This window comes from Euleptes europaea, chromosome 9, assembly GCF_029931775.1.
Source record: "Euleptes europaea isolate rEulEur1 chromosome 9, rEulEur1.hap1, whole genome shotgun sequence".
Lineage (NCBI taxonomy): Eukaryota > Metazoa > Chordata > Lepidosauria > Squamata > Sphaerodactylidae > Euleptes > Euleptes europaea.
Window position 1 is genome coordinate 42,407,994 of NC_079320.1, and position 13,968 is coordinate 42,421,961.

The following is a 13,968-nucleotide window of genomic DNA, read 5'->3' on the forward strand; positions in this document are numbered from 1 at the left end:
TGTATTTAAATAGTGAACAGATGAAGAGATATTCTAAATCTCTTCACAATCTTTGCTTCGTTTTCAGCCTTCTATGGTGATGAAATTTAGCCAAACAATAAAATCATCCCTCTTCATTCAATCAGACAATTAGCGGACCACCAATACTTACGTTATTTTATCTCAGGAAGGCACTCAAACAGAAAAACTAATTCAAAAGTTATTAACAAGCCTGCCTCTACTTTGCACGAATATTTGAATAATCAGTGCTAAACATTGCACTGTTGCATCTTACAGCAGAAAAGCATCTGTTTTGTTGTTGGTATTTTTAGTGTTTATTGGGTAGGATCCTATGACTCTCTTCTGCTAAGTCTTCCTTCAAGGGAGACAGACTTTCTCCAATGAAGAATGACTTTTTTTTCTAATGGAGAAAGGCCTCCTCTGATGGAGAAGGGTCTCTCTGTTGAAAGAAGTCTTTCTCTGTAGTAGGAAGGCTTGGTGAAAGAGAGTCACAGGATCCAACCAGTGCTTTATTTTTGTAAAAAAAAAAGAAGAAGAAGAAGGAGAAGTGGTAGTCGTAGTCATGCTGGTATTCATATACAAGGGTTGCACTGATTTCCACCAATTCCCCACACAAAACTTGGGAGAGATATCCAATAGGTGTTGGTAAGTACCAAAGAGTACAACCACACACAGACACAGATGTCCTGGATCCAACCCCTAATGGTCTGAGAAAGTAGTAGACAACAATTTATTTTTTATTTTTTAAAAGATGGAATACTCATCTACATGCTGAGCTTTACTAGTTCATATAGTTCACCTCCGTGGACTGTCCTTATGTAGAGAACCAAAGGTGAGCCATGCAATAGGATACACGAGGAGATCACAACTCCTGTGATCAGAAAGGACAGGAAAAATGTTGTTTGTTGAATATGCGTATGGGACCCCAAACAGAGATGATGAGAAAGTGAAGCAGTCAGAAAAGGTGGGGAAGGGATTCGCTACTTCTCCATTCCATTTCGCTACCTCCTGAAGCTACTTTCTCTTAGAAGTAGCTGCTGGGGCTTTCTTGCATGCAACTGTGCATAACATGTGGTTAGATCCTAAATACAGAGTCAGTTTTCTAACAGAAATCTGCATTCTACAAAAAGAACTAAAAAAAATGAGCTGGTTGTAGTAATATAGCAATTAAGCAACCTTTAAAGATGCTATACATTATAAAATTCTAATTTTAATTTGTAAGCACTTTAAGATGCCACAAACTTTAAAAGGGCAAATTCATTAAAATCACAGTTACCATAATTAACATTGTCATACTTAACTAGGAATCTAAGAAAAATATCTGCATTTAGATGTTACATTAAACATAAGCAATTCAGTTTGACTCTCCCTCACATCACTATTTTACTTTAGTGAAGTGTCTGCCAGAGATGACAAGTATGAAATTTTGCAGAGTAGAAGAGACTGGTGACCCTTAAATAAATAAAAAAAGGCTGGAAGATGGGAATGACCCCACTTCTCCTCCCCAAGACTATCTGAGGCCCATGCATGCTTACTTCCCACATGCCGTTGGGAAATGACCCTAGCAACTGAGGACAGTATACAAGTTCTACCTAGAGATGGGGGTAGTATATTGGGAGAACAGGGATTCGCTGAGTGACACAACCATAAGAAGGTTATCCTGCATGCCAAGAGGTCCTGAGACACGGTGCTAGCCTCTTCAACGTTCTCTCATCGATCAGCCATTGAACAACAGGCTTTTTCTGGGCAGCAAGAGGGGTGTTAATTCTAGTCTGCTTGCCTGCACTTAGACCAGATTTCATCCATAGAAAAACAAACAAAAGCATCTCATGAAATAATTTTTTCCAGAGATGTGACAACTTTCTCCAGATGTTCCAATTAATTGCTTGAAATAGGAGCAAAGAAAGGTTAGCCCAGCTTTGAAGAGCCCTTTAGGATTAGATCTGTGTGCTGGAAGAGAGAGTACCTCAAAGCCCTTTATATGAATGTCGTTTGGAGCCCAGGTTTCCTGTAATAAAATGAGATCAAAATCACTGATATAGCTAATGAGTTCTGGATCAATGGCCTTGTTCTTCCAGCCAGCAATATTCCATGACAGTATCTTAATTTTAGGCCAGTTATGGCCAGCAATTATGTCATAGTTTTTACAATAGAAAGGGATATGTGAGCTGTCTGAGAGGCAGCGGAACCAACCAGCTACTTTCCGGGCGAGTACATTTAGAGTTCCATCTGACAGTCGTCGTCCCCGCCCCCCGATGGTATGTTCTTTTAGTCATACTGTTGGATTTGAAACCTGAATTCTTCCAGAGCTCTCCTCTTTCCTCTCTATTTCGATTCCTCCTGATGAAATAAATGGTGCCATAATCTCTCCTATTTCAGGAACCTCAGAGATGGAGTTGGAGATTACCGAGGGCACCTCCTTTAAGGAGGAAGAAGGCTCCACCTGCCCGCCAACTTCCTCTCTAGAAGGAACCTTAATAGGACATGGACCTGCAGCTGATACATATCATTCCTCTTGAAGTCCTTGCGCCTAAGATTTCTGTTCAGAAGTCTCAAACAGGTCTTTTTTAGTGTAAATATCAAATAGAATGTTAGAGTCGGGATGGTAAAATTGAAACAGTCTCCCACGTTTTAATCAACTGTCCTCTGTGTATGCTAGAGGTCGTTTCCAATTAATAGACCCAATCTTCGCGGACAAAGACTGGCTACCTGTAAGCATTAAGGCCTCCATCCTTATGAACGCGCAGGATCCACTAATAATTGATGTGGTGGGAAGATTTTTACTGAGGGCAATTAAAGTGCGTGAAAGCTTGTGCAACTCATGAGGTAATTTTAGGGCTGTGAAGTGAGTAACTTCTAATGTATTTAAACCAGTTTTAGTGTCAATTTTATGGAGATGATTCTAAATTGTTTTTATCATGTTTATATAGATGTTGTATAACTAATGCCAATAAAGGCTTCGTATTCATATTCGTACGTGATTGAAATAATGAGATGCCTGGGGCAGTAGGCTTGCTCCAGTTGACCAAGGCCAATGTAAAGAAAGCAATCTATTTCCAGAAACTCCTTTTTTTTGTAAAGGTGCTCAAAAAAGGTGAGGAACATTTGCTTTCAAATAACATTGGTTAAAAGCTGTTGCTACAGGAGGAGAAATGGTTCAGTTCCTCTGGAGCAATGAAGATCCCATTCACATAAAGTGTGAAGGCAATGGAATTCTGTATTCATCTATTGTCTCTGAAGGCACCACAAGAGTTATTAATACCTCCAAGACTCCCTCCTTTAGTTGGTCAACGGAGGGAAGTTCTGGAAGACTGGCCAGCAACATTTGCTTGATTTTTTGTGATCTTACTTAGTAAGTATCACTGACTAGTCCAACAGTAAAATGGGGTTGCTGCCCCTTTATCATCCAAAGGATCAGAATAGAGAGGGAGTTAGGCTTCGAGAATGTGCACCATGGAGTATATATTCTCGGAGTTAAAATTCCTCTCCCCAGGCTCCTTTTGGTGATAGACAGCAGGGAGCGTGTCCCGTTCAGAAAACATACATCTTCCATGTCCAAGTCTACTCAATTCTATACAAATGAGTATTTATATGTTTTTACTCGTATGACATAATTTTCACTTTCTGTTCATTGTACAGAAACTCACTTCACAAGTTCTAAAGTTTAGAATAAGATAAGTAATGCAGCTGCTGTGAAAAGAATAGGTAAAACTGAATTTATATTTAAGATCTGACTGCTCTTACAAAAAATCACACAAAAGGAACAAACTGTTCTAGCAACCATAATGATGTTATTCAGCATGGTAGCATACAGGCAGAGTGTAGAGCCTATGATTGCCAACTCTGAGTTAGGAAATTCCTGGAGATTTGGGAGTAGAACATGTGGAGGGCAGGGTTTAGGGAGGGGAGGCATTTTGTTTGGGTATAATGCCATAGAGCCCACCCTCAGAAGACACCATTTTCTCCAGAGGAACTGAACTCTATAGACTGGATATCAGTTGTAATTCCAGGACATCTCCAGGCCCTACCTGGAAATTGGCAATTCTAGTAGGACCCCATTAATACATTTTCTGTAGTGATGGTAACCAATCTCTGTGGCTGCTTTAACACTGCTTCCAATAATATCTTCTTTTACCTAAGTGGCGGAAACAGATTGTGAGGTTAGGTAGATGTTACCCAGAATGAGGTACAACATATCTGAGATGATGTCACTCACACTATTCCAAGTAACATATGAACAAGGCCTCCATAATCCTGCAAATGTAGGAGCAAGGATGATGCACAAATAATAGCAAAAAAGAGGAGGAAAACAGCCATTGCTGAGTATTATTTACACCAGTTATTCAGTGTATCCAAAAGAGAGACTAAAATACTATTTCAGAGCATGGGGTGCTGATTCTAGAATATTCCAAATCCTGGTAAATCTCACAACAGGGATTAGGAGCATCAGAACTCATTGTCATAGGCAAACCACCTGATAAAGACATTCATTCCAGAGATGTTTCTAAAACCCGCTCCATAGCCTCTGCCGTAGCCTTTCACCCAGATTACACAGGTATCCTCCCTTTCACTTTTCTTTGGCTAGGATTTCCAAAACTTGTACCTGGCTTCATCCATTTACATGTGAATTGCAGAGAAAATGATAGATTAGCAGCCTTAAATTAGTTACTTCTGCCCTTTGTTCCTGCTCAATCCAGATCACAAAAGGACTCAACATGCACACAGGACTTTGCTACCTTCTGAGCACAGCATTCAATTTGATAACTTGGTTGTTTCTTTCTTTGAACTCTGTGAGAGCTGTTCTGCCATATCATATAAACATAGTTTTCTTCTGGCACAGTAAACTAAACCACAAGCGCCTTTCCTTTGAGTTTCAGACTGCATACAGTACTTTGCTCAGATGCACTAGATTTCAACCCACAATTATTAATATAGGTTTGCAACCCCACTTGTGGCAAATGTTTGTAACTTGTAAATCTGCATGTCATAGAATTGATGATGTCTTTCACATTCACAGCATTACAAGAATACGTTGTGGGTTAGCATGGTGCAGTAGCTAGAATACTGGTTTGGATGCAAATAAACAAGTAAAATGCACACAGCCTTGATATTCAGTGGGGGTGCTTGGATATTTTATAATCTCACCATCCACATCACAGGATGGTAATACTAGAGCCACCCTTTGAGGTAACAACTGGGCAGAAGGAAACAGCTTGTATAACCCAAGACAACAACTCCCAGTATGTTATCTCAATATTTTTCCTAAAAATGTTCCTACAGGGTATGAACACAGAGCAACAGTGGGAAATGAGAAGCAGTGAATCCCCTGCCACTGCCAGAAGGCTGGCAACCATATATACCATACTGAGAAACAAACCAGGGTTCAATGGAATAATCCTCTGTTCTTGTTGAATGGAATGGCCTCATGAACCTGCTGCTGCTCTCAGCATGTGTAAAACCATCTCAACCTAAAGAGAGAGTGGGTGCCACAACATTACTGTCTGTGCATGTGCACTATCAGCAGGTTCTTCCCCAAAATAGTCAAAAAAGTATGGAGTTCTAGAGGGGTGAATGACCCAATACATCAGGCTCAGTGATCCACCTGAAGGCCCCGATCTATGGTTGAAGACTACTGCCATAATCTGATAATAAAGTGGTCACTTCCAATGGTGAATCCAGTCCCCATACGAACCCTGCCACAACTGAGTGCATGCATAAATATTCCCAACAAAATAAAAATCTACTGCCCTCTGCCCACACATATTCTGTGGATTCCAGCCAACATAAGACCATTCTAACATTTTCTATAAATTGCAGAGCATTACTTGGAGCAAAAGTTAAAATATAATAATAAAGCAAACAGGGCTTCCCTATTGTCAAGAGGGAAAAAAGGATGGGGGGAAACAAACAAGCAAAAGGCATCCCCCCCCCCAAAAAAAAAACCAGCGGAATGATTTTGCACAATAAAATTAATAATTCAGTTATTTGAGACATCACATGTGCGGAGCACTGCAAAGCAGACCAGTGGCATTTTCATTTCAAATTTGTACAGTCTTTGGTCAATACACATAATCTGCATTTCTAACACTGGCATCAGTCAGCTGTGAAATGCAGTTATCTATAAATCTTCTTTCATCCTTACATTGTCCAGCAAATGTAAAAAATGCACAACAGCAGACAATTATTTAGCTTTACAAGGATACTAAATAAATCACATGGCTATTGATCATATTCTGAAAGAGTTCCATAAAATCTGAAATCCCATTTTATTAAAATTTGCTTAAAAGTATAATTTTACTATTGATCTCCTAATCATATGTAATGCTTTGTCTTCCAAACATGGAAGACCACTAACAGTAGTTTAAAAAAAGCCCAAAAAATATACAAAAAAAAAAAAAAAAGCAAACTACAGTGCAATTAAACAATAATGCACAACAGGGTGTACCTTAATGGGCCATTAAGCACATGCCTCAGGTGTATTGGTAGGCAGGAGGCCAAAAGGAGGACGACTTCAAATACTCTGTAAGTGCACGAAGGCCTCATTAGTGCATACCACGGAATTACTTGTTGCTATAGTAATATGCACTATCTCAGCCTAAAGAGAGAGATGTCTGATGGCTGGGTGATGTCGCAAGGAATCTTTATTTGAACGGGCTTGTCCATGGGCATCAAAAGCCAGCAGAAGCTGGTCGTTGAAATGAAGCAGCAAGCCGGAAAGAGAAGCTGCGATCCTTGAGCCACGTGTTCTGGATTAGCCATATTGACATCGGTGGCGATGCTCGTAAAGCAATTTTGAGAATTACAGAACAGGAGGAGCAAATGATCCTGCCAATGACAGCACTTGGATTTTCACCGTTTTCCTTCTACATATCCCTGTTTCCTACCAGTGCCTTAACCAGCATGATCGAGTGGTCAGGTTGTATATTATGTTCTGTCAATTTGCTTCTGACTTACTGTGACCCTATGAATTAACGACCTCCAAAACGTTCTGTCATTAACAGCCTCACTCAGGTCTTGCAAAGTGAAGGCCGTGGCTTGAGGCAACATGGTGTAGTGGTTAAGAGCAGTGGACTCTAACCTGGAGAACTGGGTTTGATTCCCCACCCCTCCATATCAGTGGCAGATTCTAATCTGGTGAACTGGATTGGTTTCCCCACTCCTACACATGAAGCCTGCTGGGTAACCTTGGGCTAGTCACAGTTCTCTCCGAACTCTCTCAGCCCCACCTACCTCACAAGGTAGTAGAAGTGGAAGGGAAGTAGTGGGGAGTGGAAGGGAAGACAATTATAAGCTGGTTTCAGACCCCTTAAAGGTAGAGAAAATTGGGGTATAAAAACCAACTATTTTTCATTGAGTCAATCCATCTCTTGTTGGGTCTTCCTCTTTTTCTGATGCCTTCAACTTTTCCTAGCATTATTGTCTTTTCCAGTGGGTCTTGTCTTCTCGTGATGTGATCAAAATATGATAACCTCAGGTTAGTCGTTTTAGCTTCTAGGGAGAGTTCAGGCTTTATTAGGAACATATAAACCTGGAGAAGTATATCTTTCAACCTCAAATCCTCATCTTACAAAAGGGAATTCTAACAGCTTTCTCAAAGGATTGTAGAGGATGATGAACACAGTAAAAATGAGAAAGCAATTTTAGGCATCTCTAAGAAGAGAGCACAGTTCTCAAAACCCCATATGCAGTTGCTCATCTGTCTCTTACTATTTTGTCCCTATGAGACAGAACTGAATAGATGGCCAAAAAAGGGCTAGCGACTGTTACTAGCAGCACGCTAGCTGCCAAGCACAGTTGAAAGTGCTGGTGACCACCTTTGAAGTCTTATGTAACTCGGGCCCACTTTAGGAACCCCTGTGAATTTTCCCTGCTGTCCCCACATCAATTAAAATGGCGGGTAAAGTCCAATGGTTTGGCTCCATTGTCTCTGACATTAGGTCTCTGACATAATTATGGTATTTTGTGTACATGTGCAGAATTAATTCCATGTAGAGCTTGAACACAACATACAAACTGAACCGCAAACTGCAGAGGTTTGTGTAATGAAGAGCCTGGCAACAGCTTGCAAAATGCAAATGTCCTTAGAACAGGCTGACTGAATTCTCTCAAGGTCTGAGAAGAACAGAGTCATCCTTCACTATCTGCCAGAAAGGTGTATCTGAAATTACCCTTCCTGATTCAGCTGCCAGCTGCTCATATCTCAAGAGCAGAAAAGTCCTGCTATCCTCAAACCTTGAGAAGGTCTATTCAAAGACCTCAAGGCTATAAGTGCAGTAAGCTTCTTGCTTTCTATAACCTTGCTGAAGGCTATGTTTCCTACTGACCAGATGGTTACATGTTACAATGTGAGCAATAATTGTGTTTTATGATTTATATAGTTATATATTGTATTGTAGATTTCTAAATAGTCTCATTTAATGCGTATTGTACTGAAGATGAGAATGGTATGAAAATTGAGTATATGGAGTGATCATGGAGCTCAGAAATGATTGTTTATACTTTAAGCAAAATAGACTGAAAGGAAAGGAAGCCCATATTTGGTCAAGGGGAGAAGCTAATAACCTGAACAGCTGCAACTAAGACATCATTGCACTGCTCATGTTATCTGAAAGTGGGGAGGAAGATATCCCTCCTGATGGTAAAATCAACACTCTTAATGAGTCTGAAACAGTATAAATACAGCCACAGTAAGCCCAGAGAATCAGACCCTTCCAAAGGCTCTCAAGAAAAGGCTGACTGGTATGTATGGCTTAAATACATTACTCTAGACTTTATGAATTAGATATTTTGAACTGAATCAGAATAATTTGACTGTTATATTTTAGAAGTTAGATTTTGAAACTGAATAGTATGTAAGACTTGCTTGCTTTTACTTCATACATTGTAAATACATACATTGTACTTTGACAAGAGTTTTTATAGAAGTGTTAAAGACTTGATAATCTGCATTTACACATATTTTACTAGAAGTATTTCAATAAAAAGACTTGCTTTTTAAAAGTAGGTAAAGTTGTTAAGTCCTGCTTACTCGATGACTGGCTGAATAAGATAACTTCACTTCTCAGTAAGTGATACATTCTAAGAGCATGTCATCTGAACAGCATGACCCGCTTCAGTCCATGAGGCAAGATCTGTCCAAACATGAAATAAGTTTCTTGGCAGTGGTAGCTCAGCAGTTTTGGAACTTCTAGATCGGAAACATCTACGTATAATAGATTTAAGGCGCAGAGTGTTAAGCTGCAGTATTGCAGTCAAAAGCTCTGCTCACAACCTGAGTTTGATCCCGACGGAAGTCAGTTTCAGGTAGCCGGCTCAAGGTTGACTCAGCCTTCCATCCTTCCGATGTCGGTGAAATGAGTACCCAGCTTGCTGGGGGTAAAGGGAAGATGACTGGGGAAGGCACTGGCAAACCACCCCGCAAACAAAGTCTGCCTTGGAAACGTTGGGATGTGACTTCACCCCATGGGTCAGGAATGACCCGGTGCTTGCACAGACTATCCTCAATGGAGTTCAAGAATAAAACACAGAAATTTTGGTTTTCCTGCACTAAGGAGTGGCTGGACTACATAAGGCCTTTTCCACCTTGATGCTTCTGAACTAATTCATCAGATAATTCACTGCCATAGAAGCCGGTTCTCTTTTCTAGCATATGTGAGTGAGTGAGTTACGATAGATAGATAGATAGTCAGTCAAATATGGGCCCACCTGCAGATACTTAAATTGACAGATCAGGGCCACATTGACAGAAAACACATAGTTCTGCAAACTTGGGAGATGCCCCAGGCTTGCAGAAAAATCTGAAACTCTATATTCTGGGGGTCTAATTCCCTCCAAAATAATAACATTTGTTAATACACAGATAACTCACAAAACAATGTCAGCCTCAAGGCAGCCCCTTCCATCTTTGCTGCCAACTTAGTGGCTTCTTGGGGACCTGCCAATGCAGCTCTCACAGCAAGGGCAGCCCTGAGAAGGGTAGCCCCAGTAGCCCAAGAGGAGGTCAAGGCAGGGCCAGAAAGGGCAACCACAGAACAGCCAAGCACAGCAGCAACCAAAGCCCTGACCTAGCCAGAGGATGGGGGTCAGTTGGGGGAGGGTGCTGAAAACGAGTGGTGGAGGGGCAGAGAGAGAAGGTTCTCAGAGAAGAGATGGGAGAGAAAGAGCGGGGTGAAACTGACAGAGAAGCAATGGAGAGGGAAGGAAGCAAAGATGGGGGGATGGGATGCCCCCTCCCCACAGACTCCTCACATGTCACTACTAGTGGATGATGATGATGATATCAATATCACTTTTTGAAGAGGAAATTTTTCCCCAAGTGTTGTTAAAGAGGAAGAATACCCTACCATATCTCTAAATCAGAAGAATCTGAATACAGAAGCAGTTTTAGTTTTGCACAATTTCTGACAGTCAAAGTAGAACTGGAGTGTCTAAATATGCATGCACACCAGGAAGAAACAGCAGCTAGATTTTATAAATAGTACCAACGAATTGAAGGCCTGCAAGGAACTCCAGGGGTGGGGGGAGGGCAGGAATTTGTTAGCATACCTGGGGACTGTCCTGATTATGTAAGGATCTCTATCTTGCTGCAGGTGGCCGGATGCTTCTGCTTTCATCATCTGCGCAGCAGCCAGCTAGCTCACTATTAGATGGACTGATTTATAATTCAGCATTAGTAGTGAACACACTTAACTCAACCATGTAAAATAATAAGACGAAAGCAGATTACAGATAAAATGGGAAAGAAAAAGGATACATACGGGGGTACTCCCCCTTAGTTTTCTGCACAGTATCTTAAAGTGCAGAACAATTAACAGGGCGGGGGGGAAATGCACAGCATCTGGTGCAACGTAATAAAATAAAAAGCCAGTCAATTGGTTAGTTCCACACCACGGAATTTCTTTAAATAGTAATGAAATCATTGCTAAAAAATCCATCATTATTAAAATATAAAAAACTTGGCTCAGCCAATGGAAATTAGATTTGTAAGTTGGTCATTCCCATAATTAAATCTATGTCACAAATTTGCAAGAAAAATGGACACTACGCTTAATGCATTTACTTGCTGCATAAGTCCTGTCAGGCTGTATAAAAGCATTGTGCCTCCCTAAAACTGAGTAGATAAGAATTCCATACATTTTTATTAACAGGGTATTTTGTGTAAGGATGGGGGAAAGGGACATACAATTCCAATTAAAATGGAAACTAAAATAAGAACAACCTCTAGCTTTGCTCTCAGAGCATATTGCCCTAAAATAAAACATGAGTTTGTAGCCTAAGCACCACAACTATTCCTGATAAGCAACCACCTCACAATGCTATCAAACTTTATTAAATCACCTTCATAAGGAAAATTCAAATCATTTATGTTCAACAATTACTCTAAACTTCAACTTTTTAAATGAAGGAAGGAGATAATTATATTAACTTCTTAACTTAGAACAATTCTCTGTGGCATAATTCTAAAATATTCTCTTGGCTTCCAATTTATGTAAATTGAATTCATCTTTCATTAGTTATTTTAAGACTAGCTACATAAAAAGGTTTTCTGTAACAATTAGTTCTTTAACACACCATGTTTTTAATTAGACCTATGATTTATTAATCTGGCTATAAATAGGAAAATATTTCTGCCTGCAAATCTACAGAAATTTATTTCCAAACAGAGATTGAGAGCTATTTTTAAAGCCTGACATGTGCATTTGCCCTCATACAGTCAAATGCTAATATAGTTTAATAGCAGGAAGATACTTATTTTCAGCTAGGCAACCCCCATCCATATTCCCCAGACCTCAGCCCCTTCCCTAACAGGGCAAGTATAAAATGCTATTCTGAGTTTGGTCTTCCAGATCTTCTAGTCTCATATTTAAAAAGCACTTACAGGGGTCCTAAGTGTTGTCCTAAGTGACAACAGAATTATTACCATATGACAAAACCAAACCAAACCAATAAATAAATCCCCATATGCAATACCCTTTCTTGGGACACTAGTCATTACTATGAGTGTACACCAATTTGGGGGGGGGGTATTAAACCCAGATTTGAAAAATATATATCCGGAAAACCCAGATTTTCCAAAAATGTTCAGGTTAATAAAATATCTGAACCCAAAAAACGGGATCTGCACCTCCCTGTTCTCCAGAGAAAACCAGCAGCACAGATTTCTTTCAGATCTGCACTGCCCCCCTTCTTCAGAGTCTGGAGAAGGTGGGCAGCGTGGATCTACAGCCCTGTGCTTAGATCCCACCCCCTGCATCCTCCGTGATCATGGAGGATGCAGGGGAGAAGGAGCTAAGCCCAGGGCTGCAGCCTGGCACTTAGATCCGGTCCCCTGCGTGCTCTGATCATGAAGGATGTAAGAGAGGGAGAGCTAAGAGTGGTGTAGTGGTTAAGAGCGTGGTTTAGAGCGGTGAAGTCTGATCTGGAGAACCGGGTTTGATTCTCCACTCCTCCACATGAGTGGAGGAAGCTAATCTGGTGAACTGGATTCGTTTCCACACTCCTACACACGAAGCCAGCTTGGGCAAGTCATGCTCTCTCAGCCTCACCTACCTCACAGGGTGTCTGTTGTGGGGAAGAGATGGGAAGGTGATTGTAAGCCAGTTTGATTCTGCCTTAAGCGGTAGAGAAATTCGGCATATAAAAACCAACTCTTCTTCTAAGCCCCGGGCTGCAGGCTGGCACTTAACTCCCCCCTCCCCTGTGTCAGCACAATCGTAATTCCACTGGCTCCCAGAACCTGCAGTGACGCCAGCCAGCAGCAGGTAATTGAGGGAGGGAGTTAAATATGGCAGCGGGACCAAAGCAGCCCGCTTTTCGGCTCCCTTCAATTGCAGCCATTTTTATACTGGTAAAAAAACACCCCCCAAAATACCGAAAAGGTATTTTTCAGGTTTTTTTCAGTTTGGCATATTGATGAGCACACCCTTAGTCATAACATAGACCGTAAGAGTAAAGAAGGCATACCACCACTTGAGACACTTGCTGGGCAAAAAAATTACCGGTATCTTCATTAAAGGACCGGCAAACAGCTTATGCAAGTGCATAATGACAGGAAAGCTGGCCAAGTAGAAAAATTCATTTCCGCACTCAAATATCTAACAAATAAATAATTGTAAATATAATATTACATCTTCAGCATCAAACAAAATCCATCCTAAAACAAATTTTATCTTTTTAGCTAACGTAATACAGCTTTGTTCACATGGATGATACAGGGCTCGAAGACAGATGGAAATTGACCTTTGCAGCCTACATAGAGCTGCCCTGTGTTAAAATCATGGAGCAATGCTGTGATGGCACTTCTGTCCAACCTATGCAGGTACAGTTTCCTATGGATGCTTGGAGGTGTGGTGTGGGGAGCAATGGGGAACATAACGGTTCTCTGCTACAGCAACTCTGTCTCGCTGCGTTTTACTCATCAGTAAGCAAATGAACACAGGCCCCACATCCCAGATATAAAAATAGTTGAAAAACAACAACCTTAATCCACTGTGCCAATAAAGGTGTCTGAATCGGAACAACCTTAATCTGTTTTGAGTTCAAGCTATATTCGTGAAAACAGTTACATTAAAGCACACTGAAATATACGAGGGCGTTTCAAAATATCTAGTTTAATGTCATATATCGCAGCACTTTTTCTCTATTGGCAAGCATTCATAATAAACAACAGCAATCTTCATGTGGGCCACGCTTAAAATGAGCAATTAGAAAGATGCAGGACAATGGAAAGTGTGCCTTAAGCGGCCAGGATGCTTAATTTGCTCAATATATAAAAATATGGAAAATAACTACAGTCTTCTTTCTGTGTACTTGATAGCATATTCTGCTCAGCACTGAAGTTCAAGCATGTAAACATAAATAGGATACTTTGAGAAGCTTTGGCTGCTTGCTCATTTTTACTTATTCCAATACTCTCCCCAGAGACGTGGAACACACTTCTTGTCCGACTGTGAAATATGCCAATCAAAT

General features: G+C 40.7%; 1 protein-coding gene across 1 annotated transcript in view; it reads right to left on the reverse strand.

The window, feature by feature from the left end:
• SLC10A7 (solute carrier family 10 member 7) overlaps window positions 1-13,968 on the reverse strand; it is a 168,316-nt gene that overhangs the window by 101,323 nt on the left and 53,025 nt on the right. The gene's annotated exons all lie outside the window — the stretch shown is intronic.